The sequence below is a fragment of the Hippocampus guttulatus genome, chromosome 13 (genome assembly GCF_054856545.1).
Source record: "Hippocampus guttulatus isolate MCC_2025c chromosome 13, RoL_Hgut_1.0, whole genome shotgun sequence".
Taxonomy (NCBI): Eukaryota; Metazoa; Chordata; class Actinopteri; order Syngnathiformes; family Syngnathidae; genus Hippocampus; species Hippocampus guttulatus.
The window spans coordinates 2,315,903-2,332,436 of NC_141273.1; the positions used below are offsets into that span (position 1 = coordinate 2,315,903).

A 16,534-nucleotide genomic window follows, 5' to 3' on the forward strand; every position below is an offset into this window, starting at 1 on the left:
TCTTTTTTGTTATGAACCTGGCGTTGGAGAGGAATCAGCGGCTTCAATGACTGTCTCTTTTGCCGTGGGCCGGCCTTTAGCTTTCAGTGTTTTTTTTTTTTTTCTTCCTTTTGAGCTTGATTCCGGCAAGAACAATCCACAAAGAGTCAGAGGTCCTGGCCATCTCTTTTAAGAGGTTGCGGAAGCGGTGGTAGTCCTATATAATAGTTATTTAATTTATTACAGTCTATTTATTCTACAGATACAGTACATTGCGAATGCTTTATTTTATATTGCACTTATATTGAACTGTGTACAGTTCTTTTTGAAAACATTTATTTTGTGCAATGAAACACTTAATTTTTTTTCTCCCCCCAATTTTGTTGATGTAGACTGCAAATTTCCTCAGTGTGGGACAAATAAAGGTTATCTTATCTTATATTAATCTTGTATTATCTTATCTTATTGAACAGAGTAAGCCCAAACGCAGAAGAGTTGCATGAGTTTAAGTCTGCTTTCCAAGCAAAAATACATAAACACACAATAAAAAAGGCACCAAGTGTGAAGAGCAGCAAGCCGTAATGTCCACACTATGTGCGCTACTTGCAGAATATGTTTTGATGATGTGGGTTTATACACAGGGGTTCTTTTTTTTTTTCGAGACCACCACCACTTATTTGTTTGATAAACTGTCCAGCATATTTAAATACATTTGTACACACTATGACAGTTTTTTTTTTCTCGCCCTTTTAAGTTATCAAGATCCTAGATTGGCGGCCCGGTGGATGAGTGGTTAGGATGGGAAGCATGTCAACCTCACAGTGCAGATATCGTGGGTTCGTTCCCGGCTGCGGCCTTCCTGTGTGGAGTTTGCATGTTCTCTCTGTGTGGGTTTTCTCCTGGGACTCTGGTTTCCTCATCCCGTAAACATGCATGGCAGGCTGATTGAACACTCTAAATTGTCCCTAGGTGTGAGTGTCGGCGTGGATGGTTGTTCTTCTCTGTGTGCCCTGTGATTTGCTGGCAACCGGTTCAGGGTGTACCCCGCCTACTGCCCCAAGACAGCTGGGATCGGATCCATCACTCCCCGAAACCCTTGTGTGAGGATAAAGTGGATCAGAAAATGGATGGATGGACGGAAGATCCTCGATTGCAGCCTTGCCCTCTTTCGATTTCGTCATTTACAAATAATTAAGGCTTGTTTGAGAGTTTCTCTGTGCTTCACATGCAAAATGTTCAAAGGTCTGCGTTCATGAAATAAACAGCTCGTCAACTCGGCCTTTCACATCTCATTTACCTTCAGACATTTCATAGACGAGACAGCTCAGCAGCATGGGGCAATCTTTCTCATCAGTACAATTTGACATGGCCTCAGGGGGGCTGTGTCCAATAACTGGACAAACCCACTTTACCTTTGAGCCATGCTGGGCCAGTATAGAGGGTATCACAATTGACTTTTTTCCATCCACAGCTTGTAACTGTCATAAATGATGAATGAAGTTCATCTTCTCAGAGTGCCAAATGCTTCACACTTGTGTTACTTTGCTGTGAGTGATAGCAATGAAAAAAATATATTTTCGCTTCAAGCTGGATTTCAAAGTGTGGTCGACTAAATAGAATGTGTTTTGAACAGCAGGTGCTCGGATATTCCTGCTTAATTTTCAAATTGATGTTACTTAATATCATAAAAATAAATCATCTGTACTCTATGCTTATCAATTGAGAAGCTTTTCTCAAGTGACCGCGTTGTCATTGCTGTGCCACAAATGACCACTAACCCCATTTTTTTTTTTTTAACCATAGACTGATATCGTTTTGTCACGAACAAATCAGCATCTAATGTGATCATGAAAATATTCAACAACAGCCTTACACCTGCTATTCTACGGTTCAATCAGATTTTTAAAAAAAAAGGCACATCGCTCTCCTTTCGTGCCAATGCCGACGGTTGACAATAACACCATCTGACACATTGTTTGCATATTTGATTGGATCAGCATCTTGGCACGTTGTCATTTTATGTCAGCTGTGCAGTTATCTCAGCGGCATGTAAAACGTGGACATTTTATCGTCAGTATGGAATCAGGACACGAGCAAGTACTCCACACTTGACAAGTTATAAAAGCATAACAGCTGGTTCGATGATGAAGGCAGACATTTTGAATGGGAAGGTGAGATCATCAAACCGGTCTTTCTGCATGTCTAAGAGGTTGTTGAATCATTTGTCTTGATCATCAATCAGCCCGAAGTGTTGGATTGGAGGTTACGTCTATTTGGGTAGTTTTTCTACTTGTGCCAGTACTGTTACGTTTTGTGTTTTGTTTGCATCAAATATTGTTCAGAAGTACAAAACAGAAACTTTTCGTGGACATAACCTAAATTGATCTCCAAACTTTAGACTAACACCATGTCATTACTGACAGTTTAATGTCCATCTGTATGTTTTTCTCATAATCTTTGCCCAACGTTCCTTCTAGTGAGCAATTGCGCACTGCTCACATCCTCTCATTACACACCGTGACGCTGGCGCGCACCACACACATGCATTAAATTTGTACACTCATTGATTTATTTCCACCAGGTTTAATCTACAAACTGGACACCAGACCATTCCTACTTGCCTTCCAGTTTCGGTAGTGCAATCAAGAGTGCAACTCAGTTGTTCTACTCTTGTTTGAAGCCTACATGGGTACAGATACACTCACACTTACCACTGATGTGACGCTGCCGGTGACAGACCAGTCCATTCGGAAACTCCAAATATGGGCGTTGTTTACTTGTCTCTTAAATGAGGTTCTTTCGCCTTTTCAGAGATCAGTTGACGAGAATTTTTCGGGGGGTTTTATGAACTGACACGTTACCATTATTTATGAGTGGGCAATGTGGGACCGTATTGATTGTATTGAGACTTAATTGTGCTTAAAATGATGTATGTGGTATCATGAACGTAACAAACCAGGGTTGATTTTATTCATGTTGCTCTATTAAATCATTTGTTCAATTTTTACAGATAGAGTCGGTGGTTTTAATTTTACCTACAGTACATCATGCAACGTATAATCGTAGGTTTTTGGACAAGTGTGGTACTGGTTTGGTGGCCGTGTGCCTGTTTGATATTGCTCACCATGATCTTAGGTATACTCAAGGAATTTGTGTGAATGTACAGACATGTGGAAAATTAAAGGGAACATATCTCTTACCATGTACTGTATAGCACTCGAATAGAATAAAAATAACCTCAGAGCCAGTGTCGTTGGAGTACCGTATTTTCACGTCTATAAGGCGCCATTAAAAGTCTTAAATTTTCTCCAAAATGGACAGGACGCCTTATAATGCGGAGCGTCTAGTGTATGCGCCGAGTTCCAAAGCCTGACTGAGAGCACCTCTGGCCGACACGCTTTTTATATAGAGAAAAGGCGGAGTGAGTGACGACAGGCATGCGGAAGTCCGCCAATGAGTGAAGGGTGGGCGTGTAAGAGGATGCTAAAGGCACGCCCCTCGCAGGTACCAGTCGCCAATGAGTGAAGGGTGGGCGTGTAAGAGGACGCTAAAGGCACGCCCCTCGCAGGTACCAGTCGCCAATGAGTGAAGGGTGGGCGTGTAAGAGGACGCTAAAGGCACGCCCCTCGCAGGTACCAGTCGCCAATGAGTGAAGGGTGGGCGTGTAAGAGGACGCTAAAGGCACGCCCCTAGCAGGTACCAGTCACGTGAGTACATTGTAAAATGGTGAAATAAAGTACAACCGCACTCAGTTTTGCTTCCGTTGCCTTTTTAAAAACGTTTTTAGCGTGCGTGCATGCATGCCGTATGTTTAAGCTGCCGTATGTTTTACCATACCTGGCTGCGCCCAATAATACAGTGCGTTTTGTGTATGTGTCAAATACAGAAATAGCACCCCTTACTGAGACTGCGCCCAACAACACGGTGCGCCGAATGGTCGTGAAAATACGGTAATGAAAATCTATAAGATGTATCACAATTAGCAGCAGTGAGGTAAAAAAAAAGTCAGCTTTTAACTTGAACACAATGAGAAAATACAGGTAAATGTGTAACACAGTAATACAAAATTACAGCTGCTTCTTCTTCATTGGTTAGCTACTTCATGTATGGAGTCAGCTGTTTACCGCCGACAACTCGCCCAATGCCAGGGTCAGGGTTTGCTTCCTAATTTTCTTCTATCGAACGTTTTTTCAAAGAAATGTTCTATTGATATCAATCACGTGTCTCTAGCAATACTTATTGATATTGAATTATCGCCCTAGCTCTAGGTTCCACTGTACTTTACTCCACCATCGTTTAATTTTCTTGACTGGATGCACTGTGCTGCAGGGCATTGCCTGCCTGATCCCAGCCTCGTCTGCCATGGCTTAGATCTGGGAGCATGGCTGGCTCAGCCAGAGTCAAACAGCGTGTATGACAGCGTTCCGGAATATTGATGCTTGTGGGATGGCCGACATATGTAACTCTTTGGCCATCTTGCAGGACATAATTGGAAGTCCGCTAACTGTTGTTATTACTGTTTACCTTAAAATATATCGACATGGCTCCTTCTCCAGCTGTCTAAATGGTATATGTCAGGGAGGTAAAATGACATTGGTGTTGTAGTATCGAAGCTTTTGTTTACTTCTGGTATAAGTACTGTACAAATGCTACAATATTGCGAGACTAATAAAGGTTTTCTTATCTTATATCTGTTAGTGCGTCCCAGGTTTTTGTTGAGTTTCTCGCTTTTCCAGTACCCTGTCACAGCACTTAAAGGTGGACTACAGAGTTTGAAAAAAAAAAACACTCACATTTTTTGCACAAGCTGACAGTAGAATATTATTAAGATGATATTTTGAAAGAAATATTCATCTCTTGCTCCATCTAATGCCTCTAATCTGATTTTGAATTATAATTTTAAAAGCTGTCATGGCATGACGAAACAAGCCCATCAGAGACTGTAACGACAGAAGGTGTGACATGGGGACGTGTCAATCATTTTCTCACATGCAGAGCTGCTCACTGAGCCTCTCGGGGATACACACAGCCCCTCGCAAAGGCTGTTATCGTTCTGTGGCCTGATTGTTTAACTCTGGTCAGCAGAAATATTTAAAACGAAGGAATTCGACAGCTCTCTAGTTCAAATTGAAGTCTAAACATTTAACAGTATTGTGGGAAATCTGGACAACTACAAGCGGCGATCTCACCGTTCTACGGGGCATCACCTCTTATATTGTTCATTCCGAAAAATATAACATCAGGCAATATTTCATGTTTGATATTACTACATCATGAATAAGTCATGCTAGCAATGTAGATGCCATGCCTGCGCGTTATTGAGCTGGAGGGCGGCAGGGACTCAAGTGAGGCTTCACATCTTGCTGGTGTTTTGAAAACTATATCCTCACTGTGGGGAAAAATGCAAATTAAGATTTATCTGTATGCATGTTGTTTCATTATGTGACGATATTGGAAGGAAATCCATGTTGTATAATTATTTACTACTGATTTTGATATTAAAATGTTGACCAGGATGATGTATTTGTGCATAAAAGGGCTGAAGACCCACTGCAGAATATTGCAGTACGTCTTTTGAGCTGCCTGTTGCTCCTCTGATAGTGTTACAAGAGTTTACATATTGCATAGTTGCCTGTAGTGGGATTGTAGGGTAAGCCTCATTTGCACGAGACATGAGCACAAGGGTACCTTGTTTCTGCTTTTCACTGCCATATGCAGGGGAAGCTTTCCAGCTACCTGGGCATCCTCAAATTTGTTTCAATTTCTCTCCCAATTTATTTTCCAAAGGAAACATTCAACCATCCATCCATTCATTTAGAATACCGTTTGTCCTTATTTGGGTGTGTAACCGAAGCCTATCGCGGCTGACTTCAGACAAGGGTTGTGGTCACCCTTTAACTGGTTGCTAGTCAATGACAGGGCACATACATTATGGACAAACAAACATTCATACACACACTCACACCTTTGGGCAATTGAGAGACTTCAATTCACCTACCTTTACATATTTTTGTTGCTGCGTTTGCCGCTCTGTCTAAAAAAGTGTGTGTTTCCTTTGGTGAGTTTGAACTTGGAGGTTGAGTGCACTCAGCTGCTCACCCAGGATGTTTATTGAAACATTAGGGGTGGGGGAAATATTTGATGACAAGTCTAAACGCATGCCTTTGCTTTCCTGAGATCAGAGTATGGCACTTCCTCCACTCAAGCGCACTTCAACAGGCGGGCCTGTGAGGATTCTCCAACTCCCGGGGTGCCTCTCATCTTGTATCGTATTATTGTACGAGTATTATGAGCTTAAAGGCGCCCTGGGAGATCAGCGTTGATTCCTTTTCCAGTGGGCTGGACTGTGATAAATGTTGAGGTCACGGTACAAGACCTGCTGCGGACATTAAGAAATTGCAACTGGTTATTGTTAAAGTTCTTTCAAGCAAGGCACCAAAATTGTTTTTGATATTTTCATTCATGCAACATTTTCTTTCACTGTCCACTGTGGTACTTTCATCTCCTGCTGTGCAATCAGATGCTACATTGGCTAGCTATACTGACCAACAGAGAAAACATGAATCCCTTTTTTCATACAACAACAAGGATGCCAGATGTTCTGAGGGATGATGGGATGAGCCAGTGGGGTAGGAGTGAAGAGCAGAATGGTGGAAGGACAGGCATGTGTGTGAGGATAGAAATAATGGCAGATGCTGGGATGGAAAATGGACCAGCTGGATACCAACACCTCCAAAACACATATATGAACACAGAAAAATGCTGCACGTGACCATGCGCGCGCGCGCACGCGCACACACACACACACGCACGCACGCACACACACACAAATTGAACCCCTCAAGTCTATTTGGAAATGTTTGTCCATCTATTCAAGATCTGTATCTCGCTAGTGTCACGGGTGTGCTGGAGCCAGCTAACTTGAGGCGAGAAGTGTGGTACACCCTGGACTGATCACCAGCCAATCACAGGGCTCACCGAGACAAGCAGCCAGTCACACTTACATTCAGATCTACATACAAATTAGACCAGGGATGGGCACCTGGAAGCCTGCGGGCCACACGCAGCCCTCGCCCAAACTCTGAAAGGAGAAAACCTAATTTGGGGTGGGGTGGGGCATAATAAACATGACCCCCCCCCCCCCCCCCAAAAGATCATGTACATTTCAGTGTGCATCAATTATTGGAGTTTTTCTGTCCTTAACCCCTTTGAATAGCGCAGTTCCACTGTATAGTTTGAAGTTGTGATAGCACCATTTGCCACTAGATGGCAGAAATCACTTAATTGTGCTTGCATCTGGGGTTATAATGCCCAACACTAAAATGTGCTTAGCCCTAGATTGTTGTCGATTTTATATGTGCATTAACTGCCAATACTGATGGAAGTTCCGTGACTGCACAACCCCCATTTTTCTGACGAATGACGGGATACTTCGAAAGACTAATCAATGACCGACATGCCTGGTGTGCTCCTTTTTCTTCATGATGCTATTTGCACTTTAAACAGATCGCCTCAATGTTCACAGAGCAGGTGCATTTGCACGCAAGAGGAAATCTGTATATAGGCGAACTCAATTTATCACCATTAGTCATTTCGGTCAACATTGGATCAGTAGTGTGCATGAGAGCGTTTCAGTTGTGCTAGTGAGAGCAGTCAAGGCAAGCAGTCAGCGAGCAATGAGGCAGTTGTGAGAGGAAAACAAAGCATCAAAACATAAGGGATGTAATTCAATAATTGTTGACAATTTTGATCATCGAGATAATCGTGGCGGTCCTAATGGACAAAGGCAAAAACGTGAGTAAGAATGGTCGCTGCTCTTGAGGTGCCGTATGATTAACTGATAATCATCTCTTTTGCCCAAAGCTTGGCTGGACTTCAGTCCATCCGCTTTACATCCATCCATCCATTGTCTGATCCGCTTTATCCTCACGACAGTCATGGGCGTGCTGGAGCCGATCCCAGCTGTGTTCGGGGAGTAGGCGGGGTACACCTTGAACTGGTTGCCAGCCAATCGCAGGGCACACATAGACAAACAAGCTTTCACACTCACAATCACACCGACATAAAATTGAGGGTGTTCCATCAACCTACTCTGCATGTTTTTAGAATGTGGAAGGAAACTGGAGTACCCCGAGAAACCCCACACAAGCACAGGGAGAACATGCAAACCCCACATAGGAAGCCAGAATCAAACCCTGCACCTAACCGTGAGCCTGACGTGCTAACCAGTCAGCCACCATGCCACCCACTGAATAGGGCAAGTGGTAGAAAATGGTTGTTGAATGTTCTGTGAATGTGAGTGTTCATGATTGTGTTTTTCAGACAGAATCTTGAGTGTGTCCATAAAACAAACATTATTTTCGGAAAAAAAAAGACTGAAGATTTTCAACATTTCCTTTTCTCCTCCTTTAACTTTTCATTGGTGCTAGATTTGAGTGTGCCTGCAGCTGGTGTTTACTGTGCTTCCCACAGAGATGTCATTATGCTTTATGTACAGTACATGTGTTCATTCAGCAGGCGCAGGGCTTATTTGCAATTCACTTTTATCGCTGTTCAATGCTGGAACTTCACAGTGGTGAACCATGGTGTGCTTTTCCTTCCTGAAAATCCCTCATGTTTATGCAAAAGTAAATGTGAAAGGCATCCACAAGTCTGCACTTCTGTCCTCGTTTTTGTCACTTGCTTGCAGGAGTACACCATTATAGTAAATATAATCATGGGCGTGGAAATCAGCACGATCCACGATTCCAACTAAGCTGATGGATGTGAAGATGTGTACATTCTTAATTGATCCATCCATTTTCCGATCCGCTCTATCCTCATAAAGGTCGCAGGGAATGCTGGAGCCTATCCCAGCCATCTTTGGGCAGTAGGTGGGCAACACCCTAAACCGGTTGCCGGACAATCGCAGGGCACACAGAGACGAACAACCATCCACGCTCACACTCACACGCAGGGACAATTTAGTGTTCAATCAGCCTGCCATGCATGTTTTTGGAATGTGAGAGGAAACCGGAGTACCTGGAGAAAACCCACGCAGGTTTGTGTTCCTATGTCATCGAGTAGTGATTAATAGCAGGAACCAGTTGTAACCTAAAAGGGTTCTGCCCGACACTAATTGATGTGCATTCGCTAACACACACTCAAACAGACAACTCCTTTATGAGCTCTGTGCAGTTATGATGAAACGAAGGAGACAAGCAAGACTTCAAAGGATATTTAGCCCCTTGTGGATGTGAGCCCATGAGGTTTGTGTTTCTTTTTGTTGAATCAATAACTTTTGTATTTCATTTATTGTTTTGCAATACCATTTCTGTTTTTGTTGCATGTCCATGTTTGTGACCAGTTCTCATGGCTTTGTTCGAGGCACTATTGCAGCTTCTACTCTATGCACCTTATAATGCAGTGCACCCTATATATGAAAACTGTTTTAAAATTGGCCATTAATTGAAGGTGCGCCTTATAATCCGAAGTGCCTTATAGTGCAGAAAATTTGGTACTATTCTTATAAACCGAAGAAATGTTTTTTTTACCTGATATCTTGACAGATCATATTTTCAGTTTCACACCTTTCATTGTGTGTTTATACATTGTTTTATTAATGTATGCTTTTCATTTCAAAACCTTTGCAAAGGGCCAAACATTACTTCTGCCTATATTCTCATTCCCACGAGCAAGACTTCACAAAAAATCCGTGAAAAGATTTTACAGTCCACTAATCATAACATTTGTTAACATATTTTTAATAAATTATATGAATTCAAAAAGAACATTTGTAGTGGAAACACACAATGTTTATCTATCTCAGAGGATGAATGCTGCTCTATCCAAATAATGCACAGCACAAAATAATTCTCTAATTAGGCCCACAGTGGACGTATACTACTCAGCAGCAAATAAATCGAATAGATAGTCAAGTAAGCACGTATACATCACCATATTTGACATACTGAACAGTTTGTGTCCTGTCTTGCACCATTAATAATCAATGTAAAAAAAACTTAGAATTGATTTGCAGTCGGTCAATACCATTGCGATAGGACAACTAGCAAAAGATCACATTTTGCATTTACTTGGTAACTTATGTAGTCTTTGATATTTTTCTGACATCTGTCATTTATCCATCCGCTTGATTTCGGTCTTGTTTAAAGCCATTGGAAGATCACAAATACGAGCTAAACTAAATCGGAGAGAAACTGTTTGTAGTGAAAAAATTAGTTTTCCTAAAGAAAATTAATTATCTCGTCAAGGCTATATATATATATATATATATATATATATATATGTGTGTGTGTGTATATATGTGTATATATACTGTATATATATTTGACACAGTGAACACCTATTTTGTTCGGCAGGTGCCTGTGCGCTAAAGACGGGTGCATCTTCATTGTAGTACCATACCATGTCCAGTCTGTTTGGGACCTTGATGTGCCTGACTGGACGTGCAGGTGCACAGAGCTACCTTGCCCCCAATGCATATGATAATTCGGTCACAGAAAGTTGATTGCGCTCGGCATAAAAATGGATGCATCTCTATTTATGTGCCAGAGTAAGGAACGCGATTTGGAAAATTTGATGGAGGTGCAGGCAAAAAAAGATTTGGCGCTCCGCAGATGTGTTTTTATTCATAAATATGAATAAGCCATGCAATGCCGAAAGCTAAGAAAGGGTGCACGGAGGCAACCGTCGCTAGCAGAGGCACATCAAAGCAAATCGCTGGAGAAACGCAGCAGCGTTTTCCGTTACAACACCACAAGCTGCCAAGCTGAGTGATGCCACCTTCAGCAGCAAATATGCACAGGCAACAACAAGGCAACTCCGCTGGCAGTCGGACAAACGCGGACGGCCGCCATACTAAGCACATCCCAAAGAGATAAAAACACACTGCAGCAAACGCAACAACTACCAAGGCGAGAGGAGATAAGAATGGAAACAGCAAGCTCACCTTATGCCGCACAACCACAGTACACCACTTCTACGATCACAAGCAACGCCATCGCAGCCACAAGAGGGTGGAAAACAAATCTGCATTATCAACAATGAGCAGCAAAATCCACTGTTTTTGTCCATTGCAGTGGGCGACCATTTTTCCACTTTCTGGCCGCCTCCTGTGATGGACAAAAACGGGTCGATTTTATTGCTGAACTCATTTTCCACAAATGTAATATTAATCAGAATGACGTGTTTAGATAAGTGTGGCTACCCAGATCATAATATTGTCAAAAACATTTTGGGGTTGGCTTCCCCTTTATGCACCTGCCAATGTCATGCACAAACCTCAGCCTTCTCCGGATTCTCTAACTAATGCTCCTTTTGGATGTCTGAGCTGCTTGTTATCTCTCAGGTCTCGAAAACTGGCTACCTTTAAATGCATTCTAGCATCTGATTACTTCTGACATTTAACTACCACCCAAAGCATATGAAACGAATTGAGGGCTGGAGCTTACCTGCGAAACGGAGGTTTCATGCAATACTCTGCGGTCTCATGCAATATTTAATATACTGACAAGCATGATTTACTTGTTGGTGAAGGTCTCGGTGTGATGTTCCCGACAAAGGTGTATCATGGGCAAAGATATGTGATCCTGAGGTTGCCAGACTGGACAATTGTGAAAGCTGTGACTATCCAAGAACAGTTTGTCTATGTCCCAAACAGAGTCGGCCTTTCTGTCTCCTTATACAGTATATTTATTTTGGACAGCCTTTCAATTTTACAGTTATACAATGAAGGGCTGCATTTGTGTCCATAAACTATTTAAAACACACATGGACAGATAAACACGCATTCCCCTGGTTACTGGCCTGTTTTAATAATTCAAAAGACTGACTGCCTGCCTGACAGTGGTTTCAATCTATGGACTCAGCCATACATCATGCAAACTAATCATATGGCACATACATTAGTTTGTGCTTTGCAGTTTTACATCAGCAAGAGTACCGTATTTTACGCACGATAAGGCACACTCAAAAGCATTCAATAGTCTCAAAAGCCGACAATGCACCTTATAATCCGGATGCGCCTTATATATGGATCAATATTCGGATTTCTTGGACATAGTATTTTAAATGTTCTGGAAAGTGCTTTGTTTACAGCTGCAGCGGTTGTGAAAGCTCTATATAAATAAATCTGTATTGTCTCGTATTGTATTGTATTCCATTTAGTGTAGCTCCATCTAGTGGATGCATAACACAGCCGCAGTCACTATTGTAGCTTCTGTTCTATGCGCCTTATTATGCGGTCCACCCTACATATGAAAACAGTTTTAAAATAGGCCATTCATTGAAGGTGCCTCTTCTACTAAGTGCTTTAAGGTGCGGAAAATACGGTAACCTTTGAGTTGTTTTGTGACTCTACATTGTGTGTGTTTACATGTGTGTCTTTGTGGCAGCCTGGGCAGCGGTATTGCGTGAAAATGACAGTGTAGATACAGTATAGATAGTGTCGTATAAAACGGACCACTGTGATTCAACCAGGCAACTAGAATTGTATCTCACAGGTGAGATATGTTGGAGTGCAATCATGACTGCCCATCTGCTGTATCTGCCACTTCAGAGATATTTTATGTGCACAGAACAGTGTTAGTTTTGCTAAAATCTCAAATTTGGTAAGGAAGAAAAATCAGCAGTTCTTCATGACCCTGACTATGATCATATGTAAAGTTGTTCAATGGATTGATGGACTGTACATCGTAAAGGAAGAATTTTAAGGATGTCCATTGGCATACATGTGGTCATTTAAAATACTGAATATTATTGAACATCAGTGGTACAAAAATAACTAAAAGAGCATGTATTTAATTGCCTGATGGAGGCAAGACCTACAAACAAGTGAAGGTGGCATGTGTTCAAATTTGTTCAAACCCTGATGGATGATATCACAGTGACATTTTTTAGTTAGTACAGACCCCCATCCCTTTGCGAGCAAGACTATGTGCAGAGTATGTGCACGTTGCCCATGCTAAGAGCACACTAAATAATAAACCAGCTGTAACCTATGAAGCAGAATTCTGGTACAAAGGCAAATTGGACAAGTGTGCAGTGTGGTGTGAAATAAGATGCCTGATGTTATATAATAGAAGATTGTTTTCTGTTGACGGAATGGTGCCTCGTTTCTTGTGAGTGTCCTCCAAAGACTTTGTTCATAGAAAAAAAAAAGTTCACTTACTTTGGTATTTTACACAACCATATACGATAATATTGACAGACTTACTGACATTAGGACACTTACATTTTCTCTCAATGACATTACTTAAAATAAGAATAAAAAAAAAACTACTGACCAAAAGAGTGAAGTGAATAATAATTTTATTAGGGACAGCTAGAATGCTTTGTTGCTGTGAATTGCAATTTGCTGTGGATGTACAAAGACAATATTAAATAAATAAATAAAGAACGAAGAGTTACTCCCAAAAATTTTTTTGAACAAATTACTTTCATACCTTTTTAACATGATTTAAATAATTCTTTAGAGGAAAAGAAAACAAGTTGAGCACCGAGGCTGAAACATGCTCTCGGAGTGGAAAATGCACTTCTTTGTTGGGAGATGCACCTCTTCTCTGTTTGTTAAGCTTGCTTGTGTTTCCTCCTGACATTTTAACAAATAATTGCACTTGTGACAAAGTGCATCAAGCAGTGGCATTGCGATGTAATCCCTCCGTGTCTCTCCAGTCTCCAGGTATAACCTCTCAAAACAAGAATAACCAATCTTTTACATTAGTGTTGCATTTGCATTTTGTGGAAATCAGCTGGTCATGCCTCGTCCTCGTCCACCTCGGCCCGGTGGACGAGTGGTTAGCGTGTCAACCTCACAGTGCGGAGGCCGCAAGTTCGATCCCGGCTTCGCCCTTCCTGTGTGGAGTTTGCATGTTCTCTCCGTGCCTTCGTGGGTTTTCTGTGGGTACTCCGGTTCCCTCCCACATTGTGTGTGAGTGTGAGCACGGATGGTTGTTCGTCTCTGTGTGCCCTGTGATTGGCTGGCAACCAGTTCAGCGTGTCCCCCGTCTACTGCCCGAAGACAGCTGGGATAGGCTCCAGCACGCCCCGTGACCCTTGTGAGTATAGCGGGTCAGAAAATGGATCGTTGGATGGATGCCTCAAGACTGAAACGACATTCCGAGCAGCAGAGCTAACACAACGTAATGGACGTCAGCTAGCGCTGCATGAGTGTATTAAGTAAAACCTCCCTCCTCCGAGCCATCAAAGTTGCTAACTTAGCAGCAGTGCGCTCCCAAGTCGGTGATGTTGAGGCTTCAAAGCCGCAGTTGTCGGGGCTCAAGCGGAGGAGTCACTGCCACTGATCCCACTCGACAAAATAAAATTGGACATTTTTAATGTGATGCTATGTTTCATGTCGTAATATGATCGCACAGCACTACATAAAAAGAGGAAGGTGTCACCCATGTGTGACCTGTACCAGTGGGAGATGTGCATGCGTCGCGCGAACCTTGCTACATTTGAGCCAAAGTCACGGAAGTGTTTGTGTGTATAGGAATATTTGGCCGGCTATTTAGCATTAAATTCAACTGTTAAGTGGTCAACGCACTTCATTGCTGGCCTCACTGCATCACAGCGGGACATGAAGGGAGTTTGACCACTGGCATGCTGGACAGAACATGAAAATCCATTTTTAGCTTAGCACTAGCTAAATAGTAAATAAAAACTCCAACACTTGACTTTTCAGATTTGCAATATGTTAAAGGCTTTTAGATCTTGGAAAAAAAGCCAACTTTGTTTTAAAATTCGAATAAAAAATGCAAGGAGCTACCAAGCTCAGCAGCTTGCCGTCTAAAGTTACATGAAAACGAGAACATTTCTTCCTAAAGTTTTCTACAGTAAATAAAGCTTACCAACATTTCAATATAATTTAAATTTCAGTCATTACGTTTATTTTTAAGTTCAACAAAAGTTTATCCTCAACACAGCTACTGGCCAGCAGAGAAATAAACATCTCATCAACACAGCTGTGGAAGAATGTGTCCTCTCTCTGGTTCCTTTTGTCGGTTTTCCGTCATTCTGGTGTGTCTGACATGCAGTTGCCCTCTCCACCATACTGGCTTTTTTTTTCTTTCATCCTTATTTCTCTCTGGAATGACCTCCCACTAAACATTCGGCAAGCCTCCTCGCTGCCCATCTTCAAAACCCTCCTCAAAACTCACTTGTATTCTTTGGCATTCGACTCAGCATGACTTAGATTTGTTCTTGGTTTTACTGTTTGGTGCTTTCTACCGCCTTTATTACCGATTTGTCTTACTGTTTATTGTGCATGTTAAATTGCTCCATGTACAGCACTTTGTATGCAGCGATGGCTGTTTGAAAGTGCTCTATAAATACTGTTGACTTGACTTGACTTGACTTATTTCCCGATCAGTGTTACCAGCAACCATATTTCAAGTTGTTCAAACTTTCCCTGGAGCCAAATTAGCAGTGAGTTGGATGTTAGCCTGTGACCTAACCACTCCCCCTTGTCAACTAGCCGGTGTTACCCCGAAGGCAAGTCAGCTTTATTTATGTAGCGCATTTAATAAACAAGGTAAATCAATGTACTTTACACGATTGAAAGTACAATTACTGTAAGCAAATTCAAGTGATTAACAGCCATCTCTAGAGGAACTGTGAGCGAGCTGAGCTGCCACTTGTGCTTATTTACCATTGAGAGGCTCATAATGCTGTGACGAGTACTTGTAAGTTGAGCTTTATTACAATTTTGGTAGAGTCTGCATTGACTTACCTTTGAAGTATGTACAGCAGTGGTGTCAAACTCATGTTTGGCGCAGGCCACATTTAGTTTCCGTTTCATGAGGAGGGCTGTTATCACTGAAACCATAGAAAAGAAGTCAAGAATGACTGTTGATTAAATTATTGTAACTATCATGAGTGGTTTGGTAACAAGAAAATGTTGAGAAGATAACATAAGATAACCTTTATTTGTCATACACTGGGGAAATTTGCAGTATAGCTCTTATTTATTACATATGAGAATTTAAAATTGTGGTAGGCATTTTAGAAAGGATCATGGAAGTTGACATGTTTGAGCTGCTTTCGCGGACCACATAAAATGGTATGGCGGTCCAGATGTGGCCCCCGGGCCTTGATTTTGACACCTGTGATGTCCAGGATCTTTCACCTCCCTATTGCTCGTGCGACCACTCTGTAAGGGTGGGGCAGCCATACACAGCTTTTAAAATTCACTACTGATTGGCTGTAATCAGTGACTGTGATTGGTCACTGGTACTGATGATAATGGTGCTGTGTGCGGGCCCATCCTGGAGAGGTACCTCAGCAGACATAGAGAAGCCTCTATGTCTGCTGAGGTACCTCTCCTCGGCTGATTCAGAGCCAAAATAACGCCATTTTAAATTGTTGTCTTCTTGGTTGTCAGATTAACTAAAAAAAAAAAAAAAGATAATTGCCAAAATGCAAAATATTGGCTTTAGTAGTCATCAGGCCAATTATCGGTCAAATTAGTTGATCACTGATGTATATTTTTTTATGCCGCATGTTTATTTTAGAATATTATTATTGGTGTTTTAATACACCAATTTCAATAGGTCAC

General features: G+C 41.8%; 1 protein-coding gene across 1 annotated transcript in view; it reads left to right on the forward strand.

The window, feature by feature from the left end:
- lrfn5a (leucine rich repeat and fibronectin type III domain containing 5a) overlaps positions 1–16,534 on the forward strand; it is a 129,683-nt gene that overhangs the window by 44,244 nt on the left and 68,905 nt on the right. The gene's annotated exons all lie outside the window — the stretch shown is intronic.